General features: G+C 40.7%; 1 protein-coding gene across 6 annotated transcripts in view; it reads left to right on the top strand.

Annotated features, from left to right (window-relative positions):
• PPP1R13B (protein phosphatase 1 regulatory subunit 13B) overlaps positions 1-15,451 on the top strand; it is an 89,668-nt gene that overhangs the window by 11,647 nt on the left and 62,570 nt on the right. The window contains exon 1 of one of the 6 annotated variants that reach the window (XM_070593390.1): positions 5,541-5,658. The exons of 4 other annotated variants lie outside the window; for them this stretch is intronic. The gene's annotated coding sequence lies outside the window, so the exon portion shown is untranslated. Of the gene's footprint in view, positions 1-5,540; positions 5,659-15,451 lie in introns of those variants that run through there. One more of the 6 variants, XM_070593385.1, reaches the window with a different exon arrangement.

The raw sequence follows: 15,451 nt of genomic DNA, 5'->3' as shown, positions 1-15,451 counted from the left end.
CTTAGAATATAACCTGCCCACCCCCGGCTCCGTATGCATTCTCCACTCCCCTTCATTGCTGACTCCTTTAATCTCAGCCCACCTGTTGCTTCCTTTGGGAAGTCTTTCCTAACTCTGGCATCTGGATCTGGTGGCCCTTCCATGGGATCTCCTGGCACTCTGCGGTTTCCTACCAGTTTCCTGGTGTCTCTTCTCTGTCTCAGCTCCAAGATCAGTGAAGGTGAAGTTGGGGCCTGTCTTGTTGACTGTGCGTGCCCTGAGCCTGGCCCAGGGCCAGGTTGGGCTCAGTAAAATTTTCCTAAATGAATGAATGAGTGATCTTGTAAATGTGCCAAATTTATGTTGTATACACAGTAACACTTTGCTTTATACTATGGAGTTGGGCTTCTTGTGCCAGTTTTACTCAGTGTCTTGCTGTAAAACAAATGAACCCAAGAGCCTAATTTTGATCTCCTTATGTGGTTATTTGTTTGTAGAATTGAATAAATCCTCAAGTATCATTGTTAACAGAGAATACCTTATGGTCTATTTGGTTTCTGATGGGAGTCCTTTTGGAGAGTTGCTGGTAATTAGATGCTAAGGCTTATATGGGTAGCTGGGAGGGAAAATGGGATATTTTTACAGTAGCAGTAGTAGCTGCTCCTGCTTTTGGTAGTAAAGTCAAAGTAGCTAAGTTCTATGGCTAAATAGAATGGAAAAATAAACTTTTGTGTTTGTTTTGCCAGCTTTTTTAAATGAGAAAACCGTTACTAAAGTTTCTTAATCTGAAGCTTTATGGTTAATGATATGCTAGAAGAACCCATTTCTAGCAGTTTGTGAGGTATTGGGTAATATTCAGAGAAGTCTAGTGCTAAAGATTACCAGGGTCAAAATTCTGCACTACCATGGAATCAGGCAGGACAAGACTGTAAACTCGAGGTTCTCAGTTTTTTGGAGGCGCAAATAGATATTTAGATCTTGTAAAATCTCATTGCCTTCATATCCCAGCCCCCTCCCTAAATAGTACTTAGCATAATCCATGTTTAAGTGCCTTATGCTTCTGTTTTGAAATTTTCAGTTTCTTGTGGGTTGAAGCCTTATAGTGTATCAGAAAACCATGGTTTACAATCTCTGTTGCTATGAAGTGAGGAGGGGTCCAGGCAAGTAACTGGTAAGATCATTTCTACTGCTAACATCTTAGGATGTTGTGTTAGAGCTGAATAGAGGGGTCTCCATGTGAAAAGCCCTCTGTGAGGGAAGCCCTTGGAGAAGCACATGGGCTCTGAGCTTGAGCAGCACGTGAGTTCTGAGATGGAGAGAGGCCAAATGACCCAGGCTGAGAGTGAGAGGCAGTTCTGTCCTGGGTGTTGGGTCTATACTTTCAACAGATATGTTTGTGCCCCCACTACTATATGCCAGGGCATTGTGAAGCATGTGAATGGCATAGTAGGGAAGATGAACGTAGTACAAAAAAGTGACATTCAACAGATATTTTCACAACAAATATTTAACAACTTTTATTATGTGCCAACACAATGCTAGGTATTGGAGACTCAAAGACACTAACTCGCTGTCTTCGAGGGGTTCATAGTCTAGTTGATGGAAACATGAAAACAGGTCCATTGTGGGCCAGAGGTGTTTGAGAATGCAGACTTTGGAATCTGGTAGGCCTGGTGCCAGCCCTGGCCCTACCACTTACTAACTTTGTGGCCTTAGACAAGTTACATAACCTTTGGAGCTTACCTCCTCATCTATAAAATGAAAGTAACAATGCCTGTCTCTAACTAAATTATGGTTTGGCCATATAGAGAAATAGTATGTAGCCTAAAAAAACAATGAAGTCGAACTGTGAGTATTCTCATGGAAAAATGCCTAAAATATAATGTTGGCTGAAAGACCAACATGCTGCTTATTGTAGTCTCACTGTAAAAAAGAAGAAAAGAATTTTGTAGTGTAGAAAAAGAAAGGATATATACCAGTTGTGGCATGTGGGACACTACCTCAGTATGGCCTGATGAGCAGTGCCATGTCCATGCCCAGGATCCCAACAAGCGAAGCCCTGGGCCACCCAAGCAGATTGCGTGCACCCAACCACTTGGTCACAGGGCCGGCCCCTTAGACTTACTTATTTTTAACAAATTGGTGTCACTTAGCTTACATTTTCCAGGATCCCACTGATGTTTATGGAGCCCTCTTATAATATTTTCAAAGCGTATTATAGGTCTATTTTATGATCAGCTACCCTTTATAATTTGCACTTGATTATGTGTTCCTGTGTCAATTTTATTTCATGATTCTCTTTTGTAACTTAGTTTCAGTTTATTTCTATAATTTTAAAAGTCCTGGGGGGTTTTCTAACCTTTTCAGTGCCCAAAATTGTTTTCAGGTGTTTAAATAAGAGAGGGAGGAAATAAGATTTGAGAGATTATTGTGTCAGGCTTCTTGGTAGACATTTCACAGCCCTTCTCATTTAATGTGGAGTAAGCAGTGTAACTGAATGAACTGCCGAGAGGGAGGCAGCGTGCTCGCTGAGAATCAAGCGTCCTGATTGTAGTCTTGGTTTGTTACTAATGAGATTTACTAACCTTGACAAATTATTTCCTTCTCTGGGCTTCTGCTTCCTTATCTGTAAAATGGGGAAAGAGTAGTGGTTAGATTAGGTTCCTTCTGGCTCTGGCTCTAAGATTTGGTGACTGATCTTTATGATAGCTTAAATTTGAAACTCTCAGCATATCCCTTTTAAAATAAATTGAATGTTTACAAAAGGATTAAGAAGCAAGTGCTCACTTACTCTAAAATAACTCAAATTACCAATAAATACATTTTTTTCTTTTCTTTTTCCTAAAACAACTTTAGTGGCTATTGAAAAAAAAATGGAGGCACCTACGTACTGTCCTCTCAAATTTGCAGCTTAAAATCTATGCTTTTAATAAAACTAGTATGAATGTTACCCTAGGGAACACAATATTTTATTTTTGCGTTAAAATATGAATCCTTCTGAGCCAGCCCTGATGGCTTAGTGGTTAAAGTTCGCTGCTCTTACTGCCTTGGCAGCCTGGATTCGTTTCCCAGTCGCAGAATCCCATCACTTGTCTGTCAGTTGCCATGCTGTGGTGGTGGCTCACATAGAACTAGGATATACAACCATGCACTGGGGCTTTGGGGAGGGGAAAAAAAATGGATCCTGTGAGGACATCCTGAGTGCTGAGCCAACAATAATACGTTAACTATTTTTGAGATCCGAGGGGAAAGAAACTGTTTTGTGGCAGTGTAGGAAGAAGATAAGACCAAAGGAAAGATGATCTGCCAACCCAAGCCCCATTTTCTCTCCTCTTCTGGATGGAAATAACCAGAACTTTCAACTTGGTGCAGAGCTGGGACTTCCCTGTGTTTGCTAAACAGAGTTGCTGAGGCTCTTGCCCCTGTGGGGTGGACGGAAAGGCGGGGGTTCTCCGTAACAGGACAGTCCCCTCTTCTCATACCTGGTGGCATGCTGGGACTGAAGCAGGCGTTCTTGCTGACCTTTTCTCCCTCCCCTGTCCCCCTGTTGTTTTTGTTTTAGTTTTAAGTTCTCTGTACCTGTTTGCAGGTGGAGGACTAGTCAAGGCCTGGGAGGCAGTGTGGTGGAACAAGCTCGGGCTTTGGAGCCCGGCAGACTTGTGTTCACGTCTGCACTCAACTACCCATAACTGTGTTGTCTTGGATGAGTGCTGACCTTTTTTATACCTCAGGTTTCTCATTTATAAAATGATAATAATTTAAGTATTTGAGTTCATTTTGGTTGCAAGTGGCAGAAACCAACTCTTGTTTTGTAACTTCTTAGAAAAGAAGGGATTTATTGAAAGTACGCTAGAGGGAGAGCTGAACAACTGAATCTTCAGGTGGAGTAGGACTGAGACAGCTCTGGGGACCTGGGCAGCAGGCCTGTCAGGCCTCTTCTCCATGGCGCAGCCTCTTTCTCTTATAGTCCACATCCACTCCATCAGCATATCTCATCAGAGCTACCTTCACAGTCTACTCAGCTTCTGCTTTGCACCACCTCCAGGATTCTCGGTGTCTCCTGGAGAGTGTTAGCCTCCTGAGGGGTCTTCTTGCTTCTGTGCTCCTTCCTCTCAGTCTGTTCTCAACAGAGCAGCCAGAGTGAGCCTGTCAGTCATTGTGGTAAAACGTGCCACTTACTCAGAACGCTCCAAGGGCTTCCAGTTTCTTTCTGAGCAAAAGCCTGATTAGTAGTTTACCTCTCCTCTCCTCCCCTCCCCTTGACTTGTCTGCTCCTCATTGATTCTGAACCTTACCAGGCATTCCTTCTGCCTCAGGGCCTCTGCGCTGTTGCCTCTGCCCAAGTGCTCTTCCTTCAGGCTGTCTGCAGGCTCACTCACCTCAGGGAGGCTTGTTTTAACCACCTTGTTTAAAATTGAAATTGCCCTGTTCCACTCTCTTTTAAAGACCTTCTTTGTTTTTCTCCGTAGAATACATCACCACCCACCATGCTACATGTTCTACCTACTTATTTTATCTTTTCCCCCAAACTATAATCAAAACTCCACTAGGGCAGGCACCAGTCTGCTTCATGGGTGTGAACCCCTGAGGCCTGGCACATGGCGGGCCCCAGGAAACACTTGTGAAGAGCCTTTCCATCAAGTGTCTTCCTTAGTTGAGTCCACAGTGGCAGGAGGGGTGAGCCTGTAAAGTGAGTGTGACCTTTGGGAACTTGCCGGTGTGGGTCCCAGAGAGGAGGGGAGAGAATCGCCATCTGAAAGATGTCCTGCTGGGCACTCTGCAGTTGCCAGGAGTTGTGTCTGCTTATCTGGTAGGTGCTGAGAAGATGCTCATTCTTTTCCCTTTCTGCCTTCTGACAATATTAACATTCAGAAATTCAGTCATTCTCCACAATAGAGGTTGTTGTCTGGAAAGGTAAATATTGTGATCATAAAAAAAACTAAATAGAGATCTGAATTTCTTGAAATTAAAAAAAAATTTATGGTCATATAATAAGAAAACTCATATGCAGCGTAATGTTTTAATAAGTGATGGAATATATAATTCTCTCTTCGGAAGGAGTGAAATTATGCAAATTGTACACAGTTTTTTAAAGACTTCCGGTATCTGCGCAGTCCCAAACCTCAGGACCCAAGCCAGGTCAAAAAAGAGGTGAATTCCTAAGAGTGGGAGAGCATCAGTTTTCATTTTAACCTTTCTTTAGTAGGAGTTCTTTTACCTGGGGAGTCTGGGCTGTTGAGTACATTCATCTTTGGATTTTATAATGAATCTCTACTAACTTACTCTTTTATATTCGTTCCTATAATGTTTTGTTTTTCACAGGGACGTGTGCATTATATGTGTGAAGTAAGTTCTTCCATTATAAAAAATAGTTTGACTTGATGTTTTTATCTGATAATTTTTGAATAAAGGTTGTTTCTTACAGTTTCATAAGGATGAAGAACTTCAGTAGCTGTTTTGTTCTGTTTTTAAGTGTTCATGAATTTTAGCACTGTTTTGTTCCTGAGCTATTCGATTAGAAACTTAAGCTTTGGAGTTGGGCACTTTGACACTTCTTAGTCGTGTGACCTTGGGCGGTCCTTCAGCCTGCAGCAGCAGGACCATCTGAGCTCTGGGCTCCCTTGGCCTTTGAGAGCTCAGTGACAGCACGGACAAGCAGCGGACCTGCCAGAGGACATAGTAAGCGCTGAAGTGATAGCTATGTTTATTATCAATAAATTGTGAAAGTCCTTCGATGTTAAATTTCTTGTTATAAACTTCATTCTGATTTTAAGCATATTTGAGTATGTCAATACTAGCAGAATTTGAAAAAATAAAATTTGTAGCTCTGTATCTGCCCTGCCTCCAACAAGCTATTTTCATAAGCGTAAAATATGAACAAGGCATTTATTGTGGAAACTTATTTTAAAACTTTGAGGTTTTCCTTTTTAAAGTTGATAACAAAGCTTAGACAAGTCTTTTTTTAAAAAAAAAAATATAACATGTTTTATGTGGAGATTAGTAAATTAATGCTTAGTTTTCTTTTTCATAGTGATTTCTAGATCCTGGTTACAGTTGTTATTGAACAATGCTAACATTGAACTTTTTCTTCCATGGAACTCGCCTAATTCGGTGAAACTTTATCCACCGTACCACTCTGCTGTAACAACAGTGGTCTGTCTTGTTTCATCAGGGCATTTTATCATGATTCATGTCATTAGTGCCTGAATTTAGATTCCACAGGCCTAAGGGACTATCTATTTAAGTATTTTTCCTTTGTAAATGGCATAGATAATCTCCAGGCACTGGGACTTTTGTTTTTCATGCTCTAGTTTTGCTTAGTTTTCTAAAGGTGAGAAACATTTTGAAAATGGTAATTCAGATAATTATAAGCAAATTCAAAGTAGCATCATGGTTTTCTTTTTCTTTCTTTCATTCTTTTTTTGTTGTTGAGGAAGATTCACCCTGAGGAAGTATCTGTGTCGATCTTCCTCTGTTTTGTATTTTGTATGAAGCCACAGCACGGCCTCCCACGAGTAGTACAGATCTGCACCTGGGAAGTGAACCCGGGCCACTGAAGTGGAGTACACCAAACTTAACCACTAGGCAGTGGGGCCAGCCCCAGCATCCTGGTTTTCAAGAGCTGGCTCAAATCTGAAAGAGAAAATGCACAAAGCCATTTGTAAAAAGATACGAGTGCTATTGGATTTACTTTTCCTTTGTAAATTGTATTCTGATTTTGTATCAGAAGAATAGTGTTTACTATGGTGTGTCTATATATGATTATATAAAAGTGTTCTTCAGAGACATTTTGCTAATTACCTTTGTTGTTTTAAGCTTTGTTTCCTGCTGGCAAAAAGATTAGTACTCAACTTTTGGTATTAGCAGACATGAAAAATGGGATTCATACAACTGGAAATGTTTATTACTTGAGAAAAGAAAAATATACAGTCATCCTTTGGTATCCTTAGGGGATTGGTTCCAGGACCCCCCAGGGGTACCAAAACCTGAGGATGTTCAAGTCCGTTCTATAAAATGGTATAGTATTTGCATGTAACTTACACACGTACTCCTGTATGCTTTAAATCATCTCGAGATTACTTATAATACCTAATACAATGTAAATGCCGTGTAAATAAATAGTTGTTATACTGTATTGTTTAGGGAATAATGATAAGAAAAGTCTGTACATATTCAGTACAGATGCTGTCATTATAACCTTTACAACCCAAGGCTGGTTGAATCTGTGATGTGGAACCTGTGGATATGGAGGGCCAACTATATACAAGGAAATATAATATTTATTTAAAGTTTCCATTGGGAAAAATACTTTACTGATTGTATAGGTTGAGTAATTGGCATAGCTAGATTTTTTTAAATAACAGTTTTATTGATATATAATTCACATATCATAAAATTCACCCTTTTAAAATATAAAAATTCAGTGGTTTTAATATATTCATAGAGTTGTGTAACTATCACCACTATCCAATTTTAGGACATTTTCATCACCCCAAAAAGAAACCCTGTACCCATTAGCAGTCACTCACTATTGCACCTTGCCCCATGCCCCTCGCAGTCACTAAGCTACTTTCTGTCTGGATGGATTTGCCTTTTCTGGACATCTCATGTAAATGGAATCATATGATATGTGAGCTTTTGTATCTGACTTCTTTCACTTGGCATAATGTTTCTAAGGTTCATCCATGTTGTCACATCTACTTCATTCCTTTTTATGGCCAAGTAATATTCCACTGTATAGGTAGATAGACCACATTTCTTTTTTTTTTTTTTTTTTTTGAGGACGATTAGCCCTGAGCTAACTGCTGCCAATCCTCCTCTTTTCGCTGAGGAAGACTGGCCCTGAGCTAACATCCATGCCCATCTTCCTCTACTTTATATGTGGGACTCCTATCACAGCATGGCATGCCACGCGGTGCCATGTCCGCACCCGGGATCTGAACCGGCACACCCTGGGCCACTGAAGTGGAACATGCAAACTTAACTGCTGTGCCACTGGGCCAGCCCAAGACCACATTTGTTTGTCTGTTCATCAGTTTGGGCTGTTTCCACTTTTTGGCTATTATGAATATTGCTGCTGTAAACATTCATGTTCAAGTTTTTATGTAGATATATGTTTTTAATTCTTTTGGGTATATACCTAGGTGTAAAGCAATGTTTTTTAAAAACACAGGGGCTGGTCTGGTGGCGTAGTGGTTAAGTTTGTGTGCTCTGCTTTGGTGGCCTGGGGTTCCTGGATTCAGATCCTGGGCGTGAACCTACACGCACCTCATCAAGCCATGCTGAGGCGGCATCCCACATGCCACAACTAAAAATACACAACTATGTACCAGGGGGCTTTGGGGAGAAAAAGGAAAAATCTTAAAAAAAAAAATTTGATTAGAACATCTATATAGTTTTAGAGCGATAATCTTTGTAGTTGATTAATTTAAAAAAATGCATGATTCTTTGCTCGGATTCCCTTGTGTGATGATTAACCTTGCAATTCAGCTAGTTCCAACTGTAAACACTAGATAAAACTTGGTTAATTGAGAAGTTATTACATAATGGGGAGGACATTGTAAGTAGGAAGGTACTTATTAAAACTTTTGCTGTTCCTTTTTTATTTTGAAGCAGTTTATAGTAGTGATTCAGAGCATAGCTGTGGAGTCAGACAGACAAGGGTTAAATCCTGCTCTGGTATTTATTATCTCAGTGACCTTGGACAAGTTATTTAACCTCTCCAAGACTCTCTTTCCTAATCTGTAAAATGAAGAGTGGTGTTTGTCTCAGAGTTAGTGTGAGAATTGAGTGTGTGCAGTGTGTGTCACAGTGCTGGTAATAAGCACTGATAGACGGTGTTGGGGTGCTGTTCCCCAGTGCGGTCATTGTTCACTTAGTCCTGGAGGGTTTCACGAAGCCCCGAGAGCACTGTCTTTCAAACTTCTGAGACCCGGACCTACACAGGTTAAGGAACACCTTTTACAAGGTGACCCAGTCTTACCCACACACGTATCTCTGGATGTGGATGTATGTAGTCAGAATTTCAGGAGACAACATGTGCCCTTACCATGTGTAGTCTCCTGCTTTATTTTTTATTTTAAATGAATAGACTTTATTTTTTAGAGCACTTTTAAGTTTACAGAAAAATTGAGCCCCAACAGTTTCTCCTATTATTAACATCTTGCGTTAGCGTGGTACGTTTGTTACAGTTGACGAACTAATATTCATACATTGTTATTAACTAAAGCCCATAGTTTGTATAGAGGTGCACTCTTTGTGTCGTACAGTCCTGCGGGTTTTGACAAAGGTGTAAGGTCATTTATCTACCATTATAGTGTCATTCAGAGGAGTTTCACTGCCCTAAAAATCTTCTGTGCTTCGCTCACTTGACCCTCCCTCCATCCCCAACCCCTAGCAACCAGTTTTTTTTACTGTCTCCATAATTTTTCCTTTTCCAGAATGTCATATAGTTGGAATCATACTGTAGGTAGCCTTTTCAGACTGGTTTCTTTCACTTAGCAATATGCATTTATGTTTCCTCCATGTCTTTTTGTGATTTGATAGCTCATTTCTTTTTATCACTGAGTAATATTCCATTGTCTGGATGTACCACAGTTAGTTATCCGTTCACCTACTGAAGGATATCTTGGTGGCTTCCAAGTTTTGGCGGTTATGAATAAAACTGCTATACACATTGGTGTGTAGGTTTTTGGGTGGATATAAGTTTTCAGCTCATTTGAGTAAATACCAAGGATTTCAGTTCCTGGATCATATAGTAAGAGTATGTTTAGTTTTCTTTCTTTCTTTCTTTTTTTTTTTTTTTGAGGAAAATTAGCCCTGAGCTAACTACTGCCAGTCTTCCTCTTTTTGCTGAGGAAGTTTGGCCCTGAGCTAACGTCCGTGCCCATCTTCCTCTACTTTCTATGTGGGACGCCTACCACAGCATGGTGTGCTAAGCGGTGCCATGTCCGCTCCCGGGATCTGAACCAGCGAACCCCGGGCCGCCGAGAAGCAGAACGTGCGAACTTAACTGCTGCACCACTGGGCCGGCCTCGAGTATGTTTAGTTTTGTAGGAAACTGTCTTCCAAAGTGGTTGTACCATTTTACATTTCCACCAGCAAATTCCTGTTGCTACACAACTTCACCAGCATTTGGTGTTGTCAGTGTTCTAGATTTTGGCCATTCTAATAGGTATGTAATGCTATCTCATTGTTGTTTTAATTTGCAATTCCCTCATGAGCCTGTGATGTTGAGCATCTTTTCATATGCTTATTTGCCATCTGTATAACCTTTTTGATGAGGGATCTGTTTGGATATTTTGTCCAGTTTTTGATTGGGCTCTTTGTTTTCTTCTTGGGTTTTAAGAGTTCTATGTATGTTTAGGATACAAGTTCTTTATCAGATAACATGTTTTATAAATATTTTTCTTCCAGTCGGGGGCTTGTCTTTTCATTCTCTTAATACTATTTTATTGTTCCATTAAAATCAAAACTAGTCCTGAGGCTTTAACTAACTTCACAGTCCACTAGTGAGTCACAACCTGTGCTTTGACAAGTCAGTGTTCGCTCTGCTTCCATAATGTCACATGGACAGTGTCAGTAAAGCATCCATCATTCTGGGCTGTGATTCCCAATATTGATCAACAGGGATGTTAGAGTTGATACTGCCCTTTTTCTATCCTAGAGGATTCTGTAAGTTTTAGTGAATAGAATAAATTTGGTCAGCTGCATTACCTCTACCCCCGATATAATGACACATCTAGGCATTATGGAAAGTTTCGTGAATTTTGCATTTCTACAAGGTTTTAGACAGTTTCCTCAGAATGCATGTGCTTTTAAATACTGAAGGGATTCAGAAAATGAGGTAAAGAGAAGCTAAGGCGTTTATTTTGTATGCCCGGGAGGAAGAGGTAGCCAGATTTCACCAGTTCAGGTTGGCCAGAGGGGATTTTTGTATGATGGAATCTGTCTGTCTGTATTTTTTTAAGATTGGCACCTGAGCTAACATCTGTTGCCAATCTTCTTTCTTCTTCTTCTTCTTCTTCTTTCTTTTTCTCCCCAAAGCCCCCCAGTACATAGCAGTATATTCTAGTTGTGGGTCCTTCTAGTTGTGGCATGTGGGATGCCGCCTCAGCATGGCCTGACAAGTGGTGCCATGTCTGCGCCAGGATCTGAACCAGCAAACCCCTTGGCCGCCAAAGCAGAGAGCACGAACTTAACCACTCGGCCACAGGGCCGGCCCTGGAGTATATTTTTTTTAAATGTTAAATTATTAAAGCAAATAAAAGCTGTGACCTGAACTAAACAATTGATAATATTGAGGATCTAATTTAATGAACATTTAACTGAGTGGATGCTACTCAAATATTTACATGTATTTGGCCTCTCAGGAGAGTTAAATATGTACCCCTGCAATCTTAGCACTTCTCATTTATTTAGGAAAAAAAATTTTCATTACTCTCAAAGCCAATTCTATTTCTTTGGCAAAACAATACGAGTTCCAATTTTGGAAACTGAACTTAACATGATCTTACTAAACCATTCCTCTGTTTTCTTTGGAGTTAATTCTTTCCCCCTAAATTTGCAAAGGAGGAGAACTCACCCCAGATACCCTGCAGTGCCACCTTGTGGAAGGAGGGAGGGATGTAACAAGGCACATCCGTGGATCTCTCTGTTTGCATAAAATCTGCCAGATATCACATACATGTATATAGGCTCCTGACTTTCCCACTAACATTGTTTAAAGATGTTTTTTTCCTTCTCTCTGATGTTGACTAACTCAGTGATTAGAAGGGTAAGATATTGGCTGTCTTTTTCTATCAAGATCTTGAAGATAAGAAGGTAGACACTTACCCTTCTTGACTCAACCTATTGTAAAAAACAATTTTATGGGGCCTGGCCCTGTGGCTGAGTGGTTAAGTTCGCGTGGTCTGCTTCGGCGGCCCGGGGTTTTGCCAGTTCAGATCCTGGGTGCGGACATGGCACCACTCATCAAGCCATACTGAGGTAGCGTCCCACATGCCACAACTAGAAGGACCCACAACTAAAAATACACAACTATGTACTAGGGGGCTTTGGAGAAGAAAAAGGAAAAAAAATCTTTTAAAAAAAGAATTTTGTGTATAATTATGGGAGTTTGTTGAGTGCCTGCTATGTGCCAGGCACCAGTGATACAGCAGTGAGCTAAAATTCCTGCTCTCAGGGAGCTTATATTCTAGTAGGAAGAAACAGAGGATAAACAAATATGTAAAATAGATCAGGTGGTGGTGAGTGCAAAGAAGAAAAAAATAAAGCAGGGTGAGAGGATAGACAGAATAGTGTGGTTTTAGATACACTGGTTAGGGAAAGCTTCCCTGATAAGGTGACATTTGAGCAGAGACCTGAAAGAAGAATAATATAGCCATGTTAGGAGCTGAGGGAAGAGCGGTCTAGGCAGAGAACAGCAAGTGCAAAGGCCTGAGACAGGAGTCGGTTTACTCTCTGGAAGGAACAGTGAAAATGCCAGTGTGGCCACAGCAGGGGAATGCAGGGACGTATGGTAAGAGGTAAGATCAGAGCAGTGTGTGTGTGGTGCAGGTCATGTAGGACCTTGTGGAAAGTACTTAGGACTTTAGAATGTATTCTGAGAGAAGTAGGAACCCACTGGAGGGTTTTGAGTGAAGTGATATATCTGAAGGCAAGAGTGGAGACATAGACCAATTAGGTTGCTCTTCAAAATGTCCAGACTGAGAGGTGGTGGTAGTTTGGGCGAGGGTAGTAGCAATGGAAATAAACCGGTCAGACTCTGGGTGCACTTTTAAATTAGGGCAACAGTATTGCTAATGTGTTGTTTGTGGAGTATGAGAGAGAAGGGAGTCAAGGGTACCTCCCACGTCTGTCCAATTTTATTCTCCCTGCTCTGTGTGAGTGGGCAAGGGCCAGTGCCTATTTTTCAGTCTTTTTCTGTTTTTGAGACATTGATTCAGGGAAGTGGGATGAGGCATTCAAGGCGGTGTCTTGGACTTCGTTTTCCTTATAGCCCTAATGTTTCTGAGATTCTAAATTGGTGAAGGTATTGCAACATGTTAGGGCTTAAGGGAGCTTAGTGTTGGTTCTCATATTGCAGCATGCAGCCCACTGGAGAGCTGCAAGGGTCTTCTGATGTCCCCCTACCCCACCCAAGCGAATCCTGTCTATGGCTTTCATGAGCTACTTACTCATAAGCTACCAAGTTGTTATTACAAGTTACTGAAATTTGATATAGCTTTTATTATCTTCTCAATTTACTCTTTGTCATCTCTGAGTTCCTTTTCCACTAGAAAGTGAAAGTATGTGGGGTTGGTGAGCTGAGGGATCTGCTGCTCTACCTGAGGGGTCAGGGCCGGAAAAGTCTGAGAGACATTGTCCTAAAGAGTATCCCATCCGTATGATGTAGGGAGCTTCTCTGATGAGAAGCCAAGGCCCAGCGATAAACGCGGGAGCAGCTTCCCCAGGCAGTCACGGCAAAATCAGTGGCAGAGCCAAGGATAGAACTTGTTTCATATTCTAGGCTTCTTTCTACCATGTAAGAGTTTCTTGTTTTCTTTTTTGGAAGTCTATAGTTTGTACTTTTAAAGACTACCTTTATTGAGGTATAATTTTGTGTTGTAAAATTCACCCTTTTTAAGTGAACTTTTCAATGATCTTTAGTAAATTTACAGAGTTGTGCAACCATCACCTAAATCTAATTTTAGAACGTTTCTATTTACCACAGAAAGAAATTTTGTGCACGTTTGCGTCACTCCCCATTTCATCTAGTTTCTCTATGGATTTGCCTATTATGGACATTTCATATAAATGGAATCATATAATATGTGGTCTTTTGTGTCTGGTCTCTTTCACCTAGTATAATGCTTTCAAGGTCTATCTGTGTTGTAGCCTATGTTAGTATTTTGTTCCATTTTATGGCTGAATAATATTCCGTTGTATGATATACGGCATTTTATCCCTTCATCAGTTGATGGACATTTGGGTTGTTTCTGTTTTTTGGCTATTATCAATAATGCTGCTATGAGCATTTGCATATGAGACTTTGTGTGGACACATATTTTATTCTCTTCAGTAGGTACCTAGGAGTGGAATTGCTGGGTTGTATAGTAAATCTGTGTTTAACATTTTAAGCAGCTGCTGAATGATTTTTGAAAATGGCTATACCATTTTATATTTCCACCACCAATGTGTGAGAGTTCCAGTTTCTCCACATCCTCATCAACACTTGTTATTATCTGTCTTTTTGATCATAGGATAGTTCCTCTTTTTGTTGTTGTTACGGGTGATTTTTTCCCCAGCTTTACTGAGATATAAGTGACATATAACATTGTCATTGTGTAATTGCCATATCACGTTGTATACACTGTGATGAGTTGATGCATGTATACATTGAGATAGTTCCTATTTTTTAATGGCTTATACATCCCTAATTTGTGTTTTGCTTTGATTTCCTTGGATCAAGAACGTCCTTTAAATACTGCATTTGTAAACATTTTACAAATTCTATGTAGAATACTTAAATTAGTGCTTGATTCCGATTGATTTTCTTTATGTAGCCCAAATGGTTTTTAATTTTTTTGCTGAGGAAGATTTGCCCTGAGCTAACATCTGTGCCAGTCTTCCTCTGTTTTGTATGTGGGTTGCTGCCGCAGCATGGCCAGTGATGAGTGGTCTAGGTCTGTGCCCAGGAACCGAACCCAGGCCACTGAAGGGAGTGTACCAAACTTAACCCCTGGGCCATGGGGCTGGCCCCTCAAACGTTCTTGAAAGTAACGATAAGGTGACCTCTTAAGTTACTTGATATGGTTATGTAGTTGTCTGCCTGCTAGCCTGCCTCCAGCCTTCATTTACCAGCACCACTTATGTGTCTAGCGTTTTACTCAGGCGCTGAGTTAAAGACACAAGTCCTGCCTCAGTGGCCTTATGGTCATTCTGGGTTCTTCAGACATTTTTTTTTTAAATAAAAATATCTGCAGCTTGAGACACACTTAGATGATTTCAAGCCCAGGTAAGGGGCCCCCACTCAGTCGTGTGAGTCACAAACACTGTTCCAGTAGAGGATATAACCCTGAAAACCATTGATAACTTAGTGTAAGAATGTCATGCTAGAAATAGCCACAGTCTCTTACAAGAGAACATAAGAGGCTCTATCTCAGATTGGGTCAAGATGGGTAGACAGCAGTGTCAGGAAATACTTCCAAGAGGAGGCAGATGTTTGTGGGTGATGGAGAAGGATGAGCAGGCACTAGCAGGGTCTGTCAGCATAACTTGTCTGGGCAGAGGGAACAGTTTGAAGAAAGTCATAAATAGGGCATCTTGTCATCACATGCTGTATTTGTTATAGCACATAGTGCTGTGGTCCCCCCTTATCCATGGGTTGTTTCCACAGTTTCAGTTACTTGCAGTCAACTGCAATCCGAAAATATTAAATGGAAAATTCCAGAAGTAAACAATTCATAGGTTTTAAATTCTGTGCCATTCT

Source organism: Equus przewalskii, chromosome 25 (genome assembly GCF_037783145.1).
Source record: "Equus przewalskii isolate Varuska chromosome 25, EquPr2, whole genome shotgun sequence".
Taxonomy (NCBI): domain Eukaryota; kingdom Metazoa; phylum Chordata; class Mammalia; order Perissodactyla; family Equidae; genus Equus; species Equus przewalskii.
This window is presented reverse-complemented; position numbering and strand designations above follow the sequence as displayed.